Here is a 16,864-nt window from a genome sequence, read left to right on the forward strand (position 1 = left end):
GTGTGAGTGCCAGGGGGTGGCGCCATTGGGCCAGCCTGGGGGCCACTGCACCTGCCTCTGCAGATTCCATGCTGTGGGGCAGCTGCCTAGGGAGCCATGCATCCCGGGTGACACCGTCCTCTGGTGGGCAGGGAAGTCTGGTTGTCCTGTGCTCTTGCCAAGTCCTCTAACTTGCCCCCCCTTCAGTATTCTCTCCAGAAAAATTCACCGTTTTCTCCCCGTCAGCCAGACCTCCCAACCTAGACCGACCCCTGCCTTCTCACTCCCTTTTTTCTTTGCCTTTCTTTCTTCCCTCCACTTTCTTTTTCTTCCTCATTCTCTCTTATGTATTCATTTTTCCATAAAGCGCAGGAGGATTTAATTTTCAAAATGATTACAAGGAACAAGTCCAAGAAGAATGATGAAAACCAAAGTACTCTGGCCCTTTGAGACTCGAGTTTTTCTCTCTGAAAAGACACCTACTTCAGCTGCCAAAAGACACTATTCTTTCGGAGCAGAGGTCTCAGTGCTGCCAAAAGGAGCAAATAGCTTTTCCCAGTGAAATCTTCTATTTATGTCGTGGAGGCTCATTTGGCGGAAATGCTGAGCTTTGGGAAACCTTGCCTCCCCATGGGGAGTGAGCCACCTCCAGGGAAGGATTCACGGGGACCCTTCTGTGAGGTGGTCCTGCACTGTGCCCTGTTGCCTTTAGAAAAGTGCCAAAGTGCTTGAAATCCAGGCCCTTTGGAAACTTCTCAGAGCGTCGTGGTCTCATAACGTGAGACTGGTGAACACAGCTCACACAGACAAGGATTTAAAGTCGAGTTTGAACTTCTCCCCCATCAAGCTACGTCAGCATCACCTGGGAGACGCCCTCAGCCCCGCCCAGAAGTCCCGGATGTGAAACCCTTGGGGCAGGACCACCAAGTCAAGGAGGGATGCTGGGGCATTGAATGAAAGGACCACTGGTTTGAGAAAAGCAAGAGTCGAAAGTACACATTGGGACTCTGCCATGAATGGAGTAAAAGACCTGGGAGACACCAGCAGGTAAGACAGAAAAAATAAGGGGATGTGACATGCTGAAATTTTCTAGGTACGAAGAAATACCTAGAAAATTTGGGGGTTGCCATTCTTTCCCTTGCCTCTGACTGCCCCCGCCCGCCTCCCCACTTTCCTCTCTATACCCCCCTGCTCAGGCACCAGCTCACTAACAGGAAACATCCCTGTTTGAGTCTGGGCGGGTCGGGGGTGGGGGTGAGAAAGGGATCATTTCCTTAACCACATTTTGGAGCCAAAAGCTTTTAAAAGAGCCGCTGGCTATGAAGCATTTGCTCGATTTTGCCACTAGGGGTCGCCAGCAAGTTGATCTCAAGCCTATCACAACCTATTAGCAGCATTTAAAAACAACTGTTTTTTAAGCATCCTCTTTGGAATCCTTAAGTGTAATTCACAGGTAATAATACCTAACTTCACACATAATTTTTAGATTTTTTAAAAGACTATAATACAACCAAGAAATAAAAACTGTGTTATAAAGTAATATGTATTCTTGAACGACTACATTAGAGTCACGAGGAAGTGGTTGGATGTTTGCTCCTGATCGCTGTGACTGCAGCGCCTGTGGGTACAGACCAAAGTGGGGTGTTAAATCAGTGGCTTGAATACCACTAGTAGCATTGCCGCTGGTGATAGGACTTTTCTGCAGTGGTAAACAACTCATGAAAAACCTGGAAAAAAGCAAGCTATCAACACAGCCCTCAATTTACTTACTAGATACTTTTGTATTCCTGGAAGTTCATTCAAAAGCTATTGTCTGTCTTTCTGTAGAATGGTGATAGGATCTAAGTCCAGATATTGCATGCAGGTTTCAGATGCAGGATTCCACCTACATAAATGTCCAGAGGAACATTTGCAAGTCATGTGAGAAGTAGACAACATTGCCATTGCACAGGATGTCAGCAGTCTAAGTTCAAGGGTACCCCCAGATCATTGTCACAGCAAACCCTCACCCACAGAGATGCCCTCTGTGAGCCATAGAGGACAGCGCAGCTCCCACTGAGAATCACTGGAAAGAGGAGCAAAGGCAAGAGAGGAGAGACTAAGGAATGTACTTGTAGGCTCAAGATGGGCCAAGGAGCATAGTCTTCTGGCAGATGCGGCAACGTGGGGCCCACGTGGGCGAGGGTGCACATGCGCGCCGTGTTGCCTGTTTGGGTGGCAGGGAAGCAGCATTCACTTGTGTCTTCCTCCCACTTTTTAGCCCCTCTACCACCACCCTTGGAGTCAAAGAAATATATAATATCTAGAAATCCTTTTTTAAAAGTTCTACCTGTTTATTGCTACCAACCCATCTCCCTCCAACCTGGTCACACGTGCGTGCTCTGTCGTGTGACCTCATGGTTTGTAACCCGCCAGGCTCCTATGTCCATGGAGTTTTCCAGGCAAGAATACTAGAGTGGGTTGCCATTTCCTTGTCCTAAAACTCTTTTTAAGAAATAGATGTAATGTTCTTTTTTGGCCCCAAGTGGATTTCTGAGAATGAATCTAATGCTTCTTAAGGGGCAAAGTAGGATTATGAAACAGATCCCTGAAATGTTTGCATATTGTTGGACCCAGCAACTTCACCTCGAGAAATTTGGTCCTTAAAAATAATACTTTGGATGAGGTGATAGTTACAAATATACTCAAGCATTGTTTATAATTGTAAAACAGAAAAGCATCTAATTGGGCAACAATGAGGGATCAGTGGAATAAGTTACAGCTACAGTGGAATATTAGGAGTTAAAAACCAGGTTGTTAAAAACCGTTACTTACCCATGAGAGCGGGTTACAAACTAACAGGTACCTTCTGACTTCATTCATATAAATTTTTAAATGTGTATTTTTAAATCTGTATTTAATTGGAGTTTAATTACTTTGCAATATTGTATTGGTTTTGCCATACATCAACATGTATCCGCCACAGGTATACGCGTGTAATGTGTGACAAAAGTATGTAGCTGGCAGATCATACACTGACATTAACAGCGCTTTTTGTGGCCCTGTAAGGTTGGAGAATATTTTTATCTTTTAAATTGTGATTTATCTTTAGTTTCTAGAATTTCCATACAGAACATGTTTTCTTTTGTAATAAGAAAAGTGTGAGCTGTAAAATGATGCAAAAAAGCTTTATGAAAGAATTCCATGATAGCTATTTGATAAAGTCCCTAACTGCCTCCTCTTGTGTTTGATAAATTCCAGTTTTGGTTTCTTAAAGGCTGGCAAGTTGCTTAAGATTGGCAAGGTTTATTGATGGTTAAGCCAGTTGTGGAGACAGTTGGTGAAGCCTGGTGCTTTTTTTCAATTCATTTTTTATTGGATCATAGTTGGTTTACAATGTTTCTAGTTTCTGCTGTACAGCCAGAGACTCAGTTAAACACATACACAGGTACACTGTTTTTCAGATTATTTTCCCACAGAGGTCATTACAGAATATTGAACATCCAGTTCCCTGTCCTATAAAGCATGTCCTTGCTTGTCATCTATTTGGTGCATATTAGTGTATATGTCAATCCCAGGCTCCCATTTTATCTTCCCCCTCCTCCTCCCCGCCGCTTTCCCTTTCAGTAACCATAAGTTTGTTTTCTATAGCTGTGACTATATCTCTGTTTTGTTGCAGGTCCATTTGTACTATTTTTTGATTCCACATATAAGCAAAACAACATGATATTTGTCTTTCTCTGACTTCACTCATTATGACAATCTCTAGGTCCATCCACGCTGATGCAAATGGCACTATTTCGATCTGTTTTTATGGCTAGGTAATATTCCATTGTATATGTATATACCGCATCTTCTTTATCCATGCCTGTATTGATGGACATTGAGGTTGCGTCCACGTGTTGGCTGTTGTAAATAGTGCTGCAGTGAACATTGCAGTCAATGCGTCTTTTCAAATTATGATTTTCTCCAGATTCGTGCCCAGGAGTGGGGTTGCTGGACGTATGATCACTCCATTTTTAGCTTTTGAAGAAACTCGGTGTGTGTGTGCACCAGGTCGCTTCTGTCTGTGTCTGACTCTTTGCAACCCCATGGACTGTAGCCCGCCAGGCTCCTCTGTCCATGGGATTCTCCAGGCAAGAATACTGGAGTGGGTTGCCATGCCCTATTCCAGGGGATCTTCCTGACCCAGGGATTGAATCCATGTCTCTTATGTCTCCTGCATTGGCAGGCAGGTTCTTTACCACTAGAGCTACCTAGGAAGCCCGTATAAGGAACCTCCATACTGTTTTCCATAGTGGCTGTACAGATTTACATTCCCACCAATAGTGTAGGAGGGTTCCCTTTTCTCTACACCCTCTCCAGCATTTATTGTTTGTAGGTTTTGATGATGCCCATTCTGCCCAGTGTGAGGTACTACCTCATTGTAGTTTTCGGTTTGCATTTCTCTCATTATTAGTGATGTCAAGCGTCTTTTCATGTACCTCTTAGCCATCTCTATGTCTTCTTTGGAGAAATGTCTATGTAGATCTTCCACCCATCATCTGATTGGGTTGTTTGTTTTCTTTTTAATTTTTTTTAATTTTTATTTTTACTTTAATTTACTTTACAATACTGTATTGGTTTTGCCATACAATGACATGAATCCACCACGGGTGTACGTGAGTTCCCAAACATGAACCCCCCTCCCACCTCCCACCCCATATCATCTCTGGATCTTCTCTGTTCACCAGCCCCAAGCATCCTGTATCCTGCATCAAACATAGACTGGCGATTCGTTTCTTACATGATAGTATACATGTTTCAATGTCATTCTCCCAATTTTGAACTGTATGAGCTGTTCGTATATTTTGGAGATTAACCCATTGTCAGCTACTTCATTTGTAAATATTTTCTCCCATTCTGTATGTCATCTTTTCATTTTGTTTATGATTTCCTTTGCTGTGCAACAGCTTTTAAGTTTAATTAGGTCCCATTTGAGGCCTGGTGGAGTTTTGTGAGTGGAGAACCTTAACCAGAAGGAAGATGAGCTGCAGGATGAGGTCAAAGGCCACCGAGCAGCTCGGTTCCACCTGTCATTGGATATCTGTCGTTGTTTGGCCGGGTTGTCTAATGATCTTTGTCTAAGTACTACGCTGACACAGGTTCTCTCTCTTTATGTAGCAGCTCTTGTTGCTAGCCCCCAAACAATAGTTAACTATTGACTGTGAAGATAGCAGTCACCTCTAAAACCTGCCGAGTACCCAACTGATTCATTGTCAAAGTGTACCTAGCAGAGACGTTTCTAGAAGTTGCTCAACTAATGAGGACAAGGAGGTGCCAAGAGGTTCAAAGATACTGGTATGCTGCTTGTAATGGATCATGCACTCTTCTAAGTGCTTGACAAATGTGGATCTATATAAGTTTCATACAGGCCCCAAGAGCTGAATGCTTTCTTCCCATTGCTTTTAATGATGAGAAAGCCCAGGCACTCCGAGGTTAGGCAACCTCTCCTGATCACAGGATTTGAGATCAGATTCACTGATAGTTCAGATGCTATGCTGCCTCTCCACAAGCCTACTCTTAGGTTTCCAAAGGCTGCTTCTATTTGGAAATCAGCCACACAAAATGACTGGCAGTAATTTAAAGCTATGGCGAACTATGTTGTTGTTGTTCAGTGGTTAAGTTGTGTCGAGCTCTTTGTGACCCCATGGACTGCAGCACACCAGGCTTCCCTGTCCTTCACTCTCTCCTAAAGTTGCCTCAGATGCATGTCCATTGAGTTGGTGATACTAACTAACCATCTCATCCTCTGCAACCCCCTTCTCTTGCCTTCAGTCTTTCCTGGCATCAAGGTCTTTTCCAACGAGTCGGTTCTTCACATCAGGTGTCCAAAGTATTGGAGCTTCAGCTTCAGCATCAGTCCTTCCAATGAATATTCAGGGTTTCCTTTAGGATTGACTGGTTTGATCTCTTTGCTGTCCAAGGTACTCTCAAGTCTTCTTCAGCACAATTTGAAAGCATCGATTATTTGGCTCTCAGCCTTCTTTTAGGGCTTCCCTGGTGGCTCAGATGGTAAAAGCATCTGCCTGCAATGCTGGAGACCCAGGTTCAATCCCTGGGTTGGGAAGATCCCCTGGAGAAGCAAATGGCAACCCACTCCAGTACTCTTGCCTGGAAAATTCCATACACAGAGGAGCCTGGTGGGCTACAGTCCATGAGGCTGCAGAGTCGGACACGACCGAGCGACTTCACTTTCACTTTCAGCCTTCTTTATGGTCCAACTCACATACCCATACACGACTACTACTGGAAAACCATAGCTTTGACCATATAGACCTTTGTCAGTAAAGTGATGTATTTGCTTCTTAATACACTGTCTATGTTTCTCATGCCTTTTCTCCAAAGGAACAAGCGTCTTTTATTTCATGGCTGCAGTCACCATCTGCAGTGATTTTGGAGCCCAAGAAAATAAAGTCTGTCATAGCTTCCACTTTTTCGCCATCTATTTGCCATGAAGTGATAAGATTGGATGCCATTATCTTAGTTTCTTGAATATTGAGTTTTAAGCCAACTTTTCACTCTCCTCTTTGACCCTCATCAAGAGGCTCTTTAGTTCCTCTTCGCTTTCTGCTGTTAGAGTGGTATCATCTGCATATCTGAGATTGTTGATATTTCTCCCCCCAGTCTTGATTCCAGCTTGTGATTCATCCAGTCTGGCGTTTCACATGAGATATTCTGCATAGAAGTTAAATAAGCAGGGTGACAGTATCCAGCCTTGTTGTATTTCTTTCCCAATTTGGAACCAGTCCATTGTTCCATGTAAGATTCTAACCATTGCTTCTTGACCTGCACCCAAGTTTCTCAGGAGACAGGTAAGGTGGTCTGGTATTCCCATCTCTTTAAGAAATTTCCATAGTTTATTGTGATCCACACAGTGAAAGGTGTTAGCATAGTCAATGAAGCAGTAGTAGATTTTTTTTCTGGAATTTCCTTGCTTTCTCTATGATCCAACAAATGTTGGCAATTTGATCTCTGGTTCTTCTGCCTTTTCTAAACCCAATGTTGGACATCTGAAAGTTCTCGGTTCACATACTCTTGAATCCTAGCTTGAAGGATCTTGAGCATAACCTTACTACCATGTGAAATTAGCACTATTGTATGGTAGTTTGAGCATTCTTTGGCATTGCTCTTCTTTGGGATTAGAATGAACACTGACCTTTTCCAGTCCTGTGGCCACTGCTGCATTTTCCACATTTGCTGACATGTTGAGTGCAGCGATTTCACAGCATCAACTTTTAGGATTCTAACTAGCTCAACTGGAAGTCCATCACCTCCACCAGCTTTGTTTGTAGTAATGCTTCCTAAGGCCCACTTGACTTCACACTGCAGGACATCTGGCTGTAGGTGAGTGACCACACGCATCATGGTTATCCAGCTCATTAAGACCTTTTTTGTTTAGTTCTCCTCTGTTCTGGCCACCTCTTCTTAGTCTCTTCTGCTGCTCTTAGGTCCTTACCATTTCTGTGCTTCATTGTGCCCATCTTTGCATGAAATGTTCCCTTGATAGCTCCAATTTTCTTGAAGAGATCTCTAGTCTTTCCCATTCTCTTGTTTTCCTCTATTTCTTTGCACTGTTCACTGAAGAAAGTATTCTTATCTCTCCTTGCTGTTCTCTGGAAATCTGCATTCAGTTGAGTATAGCTTTCTCTTTCTCCCTTGCTTTTTGCTTCTCTTTTTTCCTCAGCTATGTGTAAGACCTCCTCAGACAACCCCTTTGCCTTCTTGCATTTCGTTTTCTTTGAGATGGTTTTGGTCACTGATCCTGAACAGTGATACGAAGCTCTGTCCATCATTCTTCAGGCAGTCTGTCTAGCAGATCTATTCTCTTGAATGTCTTTGTCACCTCCACTGTGTAACCATAAGGGATTAGGTTTAGTTCGTACCTGAATGGCCTAGTTCTTTTCCCTACTTTCTTCAGTTTAAGGCTGAATGTTGCAATAAGGAGCTGTTGATCTGAGCCACAGTCAGCTCCATGTCTTGTTTTCACTGACCGTATAGAGCGTCTCCATGTTTGGCTGCAAAGAATATAATCAATCTGGTTTCAATATTGACCACCTGGTGATGTTCATGTGTAGAGTCATCTCTTATGTTGTTGGAAGAGGGTGTTTGCTATGACAAGTGTGTTCTCTTGGCAAAACTCCGTTAGCCTTTTCCCTGCTTCATTTTGTACTTCAAGGCCAAACTTGCCTGCTACTCCAGGTATCGTTTGACTTCCTACTTTTGCATTCCAGTCCCCTATGATGAAAAGGACATTTTTTTGATGCTAACTATAGAATGTCTCGTAGGTCTTCATAGAACGGATCGACTTCAGGTTCTTTGGCATCTGTAGTTGAGGCATTGACTTGGATTACTGTGATGTTGAATGGTTTGCCTTGGAAACGAACCTAGGTCCCTCCGTTGTTTATGAGATTGCACCCAAGTACTGCATTTTAGACTCTCCTGTTGACTAGGAAGGCTACTCCATTTCTTCTAAAGGATCCTTGACTATAGTGTATATAATAGTCATCTGAATTAAATTTTCCCATTCCTGTGCATTTTAGTTCACTGATTCCTAAGATGTGGATGTGCACCCTTGCCATTTCTTGCTTGACCACGTCCAGTTTACCTTGATTCATGGGCTTAACACTCCAGGTTCCTATGTGATATTGTTCTTTACAGCACTGGATTTTACTTTCACCACCAAACACATCCACAAGTAGTGTCATTTCTGCTTTGGCCCAGCTGCTTCATCCTTTCTGGAGCTGTTAGTAATTTCCCTCCGCTCTTCCTCAGTAGCATATTGGACACCTTCCGACCTGGGCTGCTCGTCTTCCAGGGTCCTATCTTCTATCATCCTGTCATGGTGTTCTCACAGCAAGAATACTGGAGAGGTTTTCCATCTCCTCCTCCAGTGGACCACGTTTGGTCAGAACTCTGCACTGTGACCTGTCTGTCTTCCATGGCCCTGCACAGCATGGCTCATAGCGCCATTGAGTTCTGCAAGCCCCTTTGCCATGACGATGCTGTGGCCAACCTAGGCATGAAGGGGATAACAAACTAGACACCATACTAAAGACCAGAGACCTTACTTTGCCAACACAGGTCCATCTAGTCAAAACTGTGGTTTTCCCAGTAGTCATGTATGGATGTGAGAGCTGGAGCACCAAAGAATTCATGCTTTTGAATTGTGCGCTGCTGAAGACTCTTGAGAGTCCCTTGGACAGCAAGATGAAACCAGTCAATCCTAAAGGACATCAACTCTGAATATTCATTGGAAGGACTGATGCTGAAGCCAAAGCTCCAAAACTTTTGCCACATGATGCAAAAAACTGAGTCATTGGAAAAGACCCTAATGCTGGGAAAGACTGAGGGCAGGAGGAGAAGTGGGCAACAGAGGATGAGATGGTTGGATGGCTTCACCGACTCAATGGACATGAATCTGAGCAAACTTCAGGAGATACTGACAGACAGGGAAACCTGGCGTGCTGTAGTCCATGGGGCTGCAAAGAGTTGGACATGACTTGGCGACTGAACAACAAAATTAAGGCCACACTAATCAGCCATGGTCTGCGTGATGGGAAAACGCAGCCAGACTTAAAGAACGTGCCATGTGGTGCAATACATGGTTTAGTGAAAACCAACCCATACAACCTCAGATGGAAGAAAAGGCTTGCCCTACTCTTGCCAGGCCACACAGAATAAGTCAAAGGCATCAGCATGGTTGAACTACAGATCTGGTGGTCCCAGCATCTCATGCTAACATTCTCTTCAACTAGAGCACATGCACATTTCAATAGGGAAGGGTTTATAATTCTTTTTTTTTTTTTAACGTTTCTGCATTGGCTATAAGAAAGAGATGATCATCAGTTCAGTCACTCAGTCGTGTCTGACTCTTTGTGGCTGCAGCACGCCAGGCTTCCCAGTCTATCACCAACTCCCGGAGCTTGCTCAAACTCATGTCCATTGAGTCAGTGATGCTATCCAACCATCTCATCCTCTGTTGTCCCCTTCTCCTCCTGCCCTCAATCTTTCCCAGCATCAGGGTCTTTTCCAATGAGTCAGTTCTTCCCATCAGGTAACCAAAATATTGGAGTTTCAGCTTCAGCATCAGTCCTTCCAGCCCTCCATTATTCACACATTTTACCATGTTTCAGGAAACCCACACTTCCAAGAAAACACTATGCGTCTTCTTTCAGTGACTTTCCCTTGAAGTCGTGCCATGAGTACATACATTCTATCTTCCATATGTACAAAATGCAAAGCTGAAGGTAAAATCCTTCTTTGGCTTCTCACTGTTCTTAAGACAAATGTCTAAATCTTCAGTGAATTTAAAAGGCCAGGACGATCTACTGCCAATCTCATTTCCATTTCTCAAAAGCATCTGTGATGTGACCCAGGACTGCGTTGGGCATGGCCTCTAATTGCCTCAGCTCAGCTGGTTACCCAGTGCAGCTCAGCTAGCAGATTGCGTCTGAAAGGCTTTTCCTCAGCCTTTCCTAACCACTTCAGACCCTCAGCCCTACATAACACCCTTTATAATACAAATGCATTGTTGTTGTTGTTGTTGTTGTTGTTGCTCAGTCACTCTGTCTGACTCCTTGTGACCCCATGGACTGCAGCACGCCAGGCTTCCCTGTCCATCACCAACTCCTGGAGATTACTCAAACTCATGTCCATTGAGACGGTGATGCCATCCAACCATCTCATACTGTGTCATCCCCTTCTTCTCCTGCCTTCAGTCTTTCCCAGCATCAGGGTCTTTTCTAACGAGTCAGCTCTTTGCATCAGGTTCATCTTCAGTGTCTATCCTTCCAATGAATATTCAGGGTGGATTTCCTTTAGGACTGACTGGTTTGATCTCCTTGCTGTTCAAGGGACTCTCAAGAGTCTTCTCCAACACCATAGTTCAAAAGCATCAGTTCCTTGGCACTCAGCCTTCTTTATGGCCCAGCTCTCACATCCATCCATGACTACAGGAAAAACCATAGCTTTGACTGTATGGACCTTTGTCGGCAAAGTAATGTTTGTGCTTTTTAATATGTTGTCTAGGTTTGTCATAGCTTTTCTTCCAAGGAGCAAGCATCTTTTAATCTCATGGCTGCAATAACCATCTGTAGTCATTTTGGAACCTAAGAAAACAAAGTCTGTCACTGCTTCCATTGTTTCCCCATCTATATGCCATGAAGTGATGGGACTAGATGCCATGATCTTAGTTTTCTGAATGTTGAGCTTTAAGCCAACTTTTTCACTCTCCTCTTTTACTTTCATCAAGAGGCTCTTTAGTTCTTCTTCACTTTGTGCCATAAGGGTGGTGTCTGTAGCAAAGAGCAAAAGATGAAACATGGATTTCCTTAAAACAACTGCAGATAATTGCTTAACATGTAATCCCTAATGTCTGGCATCTACACTACTCTTTCTGTAATGAGGAATTTCCAAACATCCACAAGAGTACAGAGAAGAGTACAAGGAACACCTGTTCAGACATCACCAGCTTAAACAATTATCAGCTCAGGGTGCCATCTTGTTTCCTCTGTATGCATCCCCCAGCACGGCCACCACTGGCACTGCGTAATTTTAAAGCTCCTTCCAGGCATCATAGCATCTCAGCTATGAAAACTTCAGTGTATCTGTAAAAGAGAAGGACTTTTTATAAAATTGTTTTAATAATATTTGCATACCTAAACAAATTAATATCATCAAATATCCAGTCAGTGTAGAAATTGTCCAAGTATCTGATAATTTTTTTTCCTCGTTGGCTTTGTATGAAATGCAGCCAGGATCCACAGGTTGCATTTATGTGACAATTCCTGTATCTTCTTTTTTCCTTTTTCATTTATCTTGCCATTTGCTTATTAAAGACACTAGGCCATCTCTTCTGTAATACTTACTGCATTTTTTGATTTTTGCAGATTCCATCCTGTAAGCTGGTAGGCAGTCTGAAAGCTTGATGGGATTCCAGTGTGATATGGAAGCAAGAACATTCTGCAGGTGAGGAGGCATCTGAGCTTCTCCTGGGGCAGGAGTGTGGGCTGCTGGTTGACTAGATGTTGTCAATTGGATGCTACTTTATAAAGTTCTCCAGTGGCTAGATCCATCATCTCATTGAAGGTTGCAAGATGGAGATATTAAAACTCTAGGATTCCTTCTTTATTTGTTAGTGAAAACTTTTCTATAAAGAACTTTCCCCCATCAGTTACTGGTTTACTTGTAATTCAGTCTGTGTAGGAAAGGGAGGATAAATTGTCATTTTTTTTCCCATTACCTGTTTTCAGAGTAATTACTATTGGGTGTCTCTTTGCTTCTACATCTTTCCAGTATAGATTTAGGGTATATATTTTTTAAGGGGAAAATAGCCATGAGTTTACACTGTTCTTTCCAATTCAAAATCAGTACCACAAGGCTTCTTTTCCTTTCATTTCATGCTTGTGTATCTTTTGTTTCGTGTTTAAAATCTTGGTTCCTAATGACATCCACATAATTGCATATTCAGTTTTTCAGGCTCTGAGTGTGTATAGTCCCCATTAACGATGGCACTGATAACTGAAAACAACTGAAGCTTGTTTTTTGGCAGTTCTTTTTTTCTGGCTATATTACTGTGTTGTTCAAGTCATGCCCTGTGAAGTTAGGTCAACAACTTGGTATATGGTTAAATTCATTTGTTGCATTTTGTCTGCATTTGTATTCCATTTGGTGGTGTGCTGATGGAAAACACTTATGTTGCTCCAGAATAAAAGTAGCCCCGAGTGATAATCTTTCCAACAGGGACTTCCCTGGTGGTCCAGTGGGTAGGACTCAGTGCTTTCACAGCTGAGGGCCTGGGTTCGATCCTCGGTTCGGAAACCAAGATCCCACAAGCAATTTGATGTGGCCAAAAATAGTCACTAAAAATATGCATGTAAGAATTAAAGATTTTAAAATTTAAAAAATAAAAAACTAAAAAAAAAAATAATCCTTCTAGCAGCATCGGGTCTAGCATACCAAAAACACTCAAATATTCATTGACTTTTATGATCTGTGTATATGGTTTTTCTAAATCATCCACTGGGGGGATGGTTCTCACAAAGAAAGCCAAAGGTATGGAAAGGACAATGGAGTGCCTTAAAGTTAGCTTGATTGAGAGTTTTTAGGGTGCTTTGTAAAGGAAAGGTCAGAAGGCATATTTCAATATCCCTAATCTAAATCCTCCACCTTCGCCCAGAGAAGCTGGTCCACAATTGGCCAGAATGCTAGAGAAACGAGAGTGCCTTATCTCCAATTGTACCCCGGCTCTGAAATCTTCCCCTTGTCTTTTTTTACATTGTTGTAGAGACTGTCAAAGTTTATTTTTCTTTAAGAAATGAAACAGATCTTTTTCTATTGAGGTATAATTGACATACTATGTTTCAGATACACAACATAATGATTCAATATTTGTAGCTATTGTGAAATGATCACAATAGGTCTAGAAAACATCCACCACTACACATAATTATGAGTTTTTCCTTGTGATGACAACCTTTAAGTTGTACTCTTAGCATCTGTCAAATATGCTGTGTATGACATCCCCATGACTTACTTAGGAGCTTCCCAGGTGGCACTAGCGGTAAAGAACCCACCTGCCAATGCAGGAGACGTAAGAGACCTGGGTTCGATCCCTGGGTTGGGAGGATGTCTGGAGGAGGACACGGCAACCCACTCCAGTATTCTTGCCTGGAGAAGCCCATGGACAGGGGAGCCTGCTGGGCTACAGTCCATAGGGGTGCAAATAGTCAGACATGACTGAAGCAACTTAGCACAGTACACACACGACTTACTTCTTTTATAAAGATGAAAAAATTAATATCTTCACAAATAAATGGAAAGTTTCATTTGAACCAATCTGAGGATGATAACCAGAGAAACAGTCTTTCAGAGAGCTCTGAGGACAGTTCTGAAGAGGTGAGGGCAGGGGAGGCCAGTATGTCTGTGACTTTAGAATTCAGGGGGTACACTCAAGCACACATCTTGCTGGAAGGTTACTGCTCTTCATTCAGGAACAGACATCTGAGTTAATGGTTTTAGTGCTTTTCCAAGTATGGGAAGGTGCAGGAAACTGGGTTCATAAAATTTTCACCCGAAAACGCCTAATGGTCCCTGGCATCAGTTTTGTCAGTTTTCCCAGAGGTCAAAATTCCTCACTCTGATCTTCACCCTGATTTCCTTTTAGGGTATAATTTAGGGCAGTGACTGCAGTGGCTCACAACTGGATTCCTGTAGGACTGGATGGTGGGCAACAATCTTTGTTTTACAGACTCCTCCCTTTAGGTCTTAACTTTGACCCAGGTTTGAGGGGCATTTTGTGACCAACTGGGCCCACAACACTAGGAATGCTCATTCCCAGGTCAGGCCAGACTTCTCTGATAGGACCCTGCATGTGCTATTAGTGGACTAGGCCCTTCTGACAGTAGTCCACGGCCTCTGGATGGCCTGTCTTGCTGGTCTGTTACAGTCGGCAAAAGATTCCGTCTTGTTGCTTCTTCCCATAGCTAGAGTTCTGCTATTACCATCATTGATCTCAGAGAGCTATCGATTGGTGAATGGTTTCAAGTCACTTACTTATTGTTGTTTTTATCAGAGGCTCAGTCACACACCTGGTAATGCAAGAAACAATCATGTCGTCAAATAGGCAGGATATGAACAGTAGAGCTGGTGAGACTGGTAAGGTCTTAAGCACGTATTTAAGGTGAGAACTTCTGGTAGGTGTGGCTCCATATCTCCTCAGGTCCTGTGACCTGGTCTGTTCTGTACCAGTCTCTATCTTTAAGGGAAATGATCTATTGGCGTTGTGCGTCAATTTCACCAAAGCTGTATGCACATGCAGGGTATGTGGCGAGTCATGGTGATCCCATGCAGAATTGAGAGGCGTGTTATCTTCTAAGGAGTTTCCATGGCTGGCACTAGCAGAAGAATAATCGATCTTTCTAGTTGAGCAGGTGTTTCTGCTGTTGGGGAGGTCAGGTGGATGCATAGTGCAGATGAACAGTGCTCACTAGAGGGCAGGGGAAACATTTATGTTTTACTCGTCTTCCCTTAAAATATTAATTTTATTCAGCCAGCCTGAAAGTTGGTACCTTTTGAGCTCCTTCACCCATTTCGCCCCTACCCCAACCCAGAAAATGATCTTAAGGATTCTTGGGAAATGGAAATTAAGTGATGTCACTTCCCTGTTGCTATCTGTTCAAGGGCTTTCCATCCCATGTGAGGAACAATTCAGTTTTCTATCACACACACACACACACACACACACACACACACACACACACACATCCCACTAGAGCTCTACTTGTCCTGGTGTCTTTTCTAATTCATTCCCCGTCTCCCTGCCTGCTCTATGCCCCTGTAGTTTCCTGCTTCTCTTGTGATTGCTGGAACCTACAAAGTTTATTTCCACCTCGGAGCTTTTGCGAAGCTCACCTTGGGTTCTTAGCACAGTATCTCCCCACTTGCATTGCAGTCTCTGCTCCCAGGTCTCCTACTCAGAGGAGCATTTGTTTGTTTCTTTCTCTTAAATTGATTTGTACTGGCGTATAGTTGCTTTACAGTGTTGTTTTGGTTTCTACTGTGCAGCAAAGTGAATCAGTTACTGTACACATTTATCCGTCTTTTTTGGATTTCCTTTCCATTTCCACCACAGAGGTGTGTTTCTGATCTTCCCCTGGTGTTTAGTTTCTAAGTGGTGTCTGAGTCTCTTACAAACCCATGGACCCTCTGCTGTCCACAGGATTGCCCAGGCAAGAATACTGGAGTGGGTTGCCATTTCCTCCTCCAGGGGATCTTCCTGACCCAGGGAAGGAAGTCGCGTCTCCTGCATTGCAGGCGGATTCTGCACCACTAATGCCACCAGGGGAAAGCCTCCATTCCCTTGTTGTTGTTGTTCAATTGCCAAGTCGAGTCCTAGTCTTTGCAACCTTATGGACTGCATGGGAAGCCTTCAATTGATGAGTGTGGTGACCCAAGGACAAAAGAGCAGATAAAACCAAGGAGGGTCTTGGAATGCAGAAACAGAAAAACCAGACCCTTATCATCCTTCCCTCCCCCATGTTGTAACTATTAATGGAACAGTATAACCTGTCTCTCCTCCTACCCCATCAGGAGAAGGTATTTGCCCTACTCTTCCCTGACCCAGCATACATGCCTCATCCAATCAGCAAATGACCTGCAAGACCCCTATCCCACGCCTTGTACCCTGGTTATAAAAGTGGAGTAAGGACCCCTGTTCGGTTCTCCCTTGAGCTAGCCTGCTGTTCTAACAGTATCTCCCATTCTAATAAACTTTATTCTTCTTTCATTCTGTCTCATGTCTGGAAATTCTTTTCCAACCTGCGCCTGGGCCACAACAATGAGGAGGTTGAAAAGCTGAAAGCTGAGTCAAATAGTTCTAAGGCTTTAGGATCTATGATGATATCTGTGCAGAAAAACAGACTGTCATAGAGATAGTCCCTTCTTCTTAGGGGCAGTTTGAGCCCTCATTAAAGCTATGAGTAAAACCTTAAACCAACTGTCTTGTGTTTGCTGAGTTAGCTTACACGGGTGTCTTTTAATAATGTCATTAGCCTTTTAAATTTTTCTGAAGATTGGGGGTCTCCAGGAACAGTGTGATATTCTATTCCTGGAGCTTTTGACACCCCTTGAGCTACAGCAGCTTTAAAGATGGAGCCATTGTCACTCTAAACTTTAGAGTTTAAGACCCCACTTACATCATGAGAAGTCAGTAAAGTAAAATTTTGCCCATTAGTAAATTTATGAGCTTTAGGCATTAGCGAAATAGTAACAATTGCCCTTATACAATGTGGCCATAGCCTTTTTTCAGTAACAACTCTGATCCTGTGGGCAAGCTCAAAGTTGGAGCCTGTAAGAGAGCAGTTTG

The 16,864-nt window shown here is 43.2% G+C and overlaps 1 long non-coding RNA gene across 1 annotated transcript in view; it reads left to right on the forward strand.

Moving 5' to 3' along the window:
• Positions 1 to 603: 603 nt before the first annotated feature.
• LOC138929866 (uncharacterized) overlaps positions 604 to 16,864 on the forward strand; it is a 70,025-nt gene continuing 53,764 nt past the window's right edge. Inside the window, exons 1-2 of the long non-coding RNA XR_011446068.1 lie at positions 604 to 1,026; positions 11,889 to 11,967. This is a non-coding gene — a long non-coding RNA (uncharacterized lncRNA). The remainder of the gene's footprint in view (positions 1,027 to 11,888; positions 11,968 to 16,864) is intronic.

This window comes from Ovis canadensis, chromosome X (assembly GCF_042477335.2).
Source record: "Ovis canadensis isolate MfBH-ARS-UI-01 breed Bighorn chromosome X, ARS-UI_OviCan_v2, whole genome shotgun sequence".
NCBI lineage: Eukaryota > Metazoa > Chordata > Mammalia > Artiodactyla > Bovidae > Ovis > Ovis canadensis.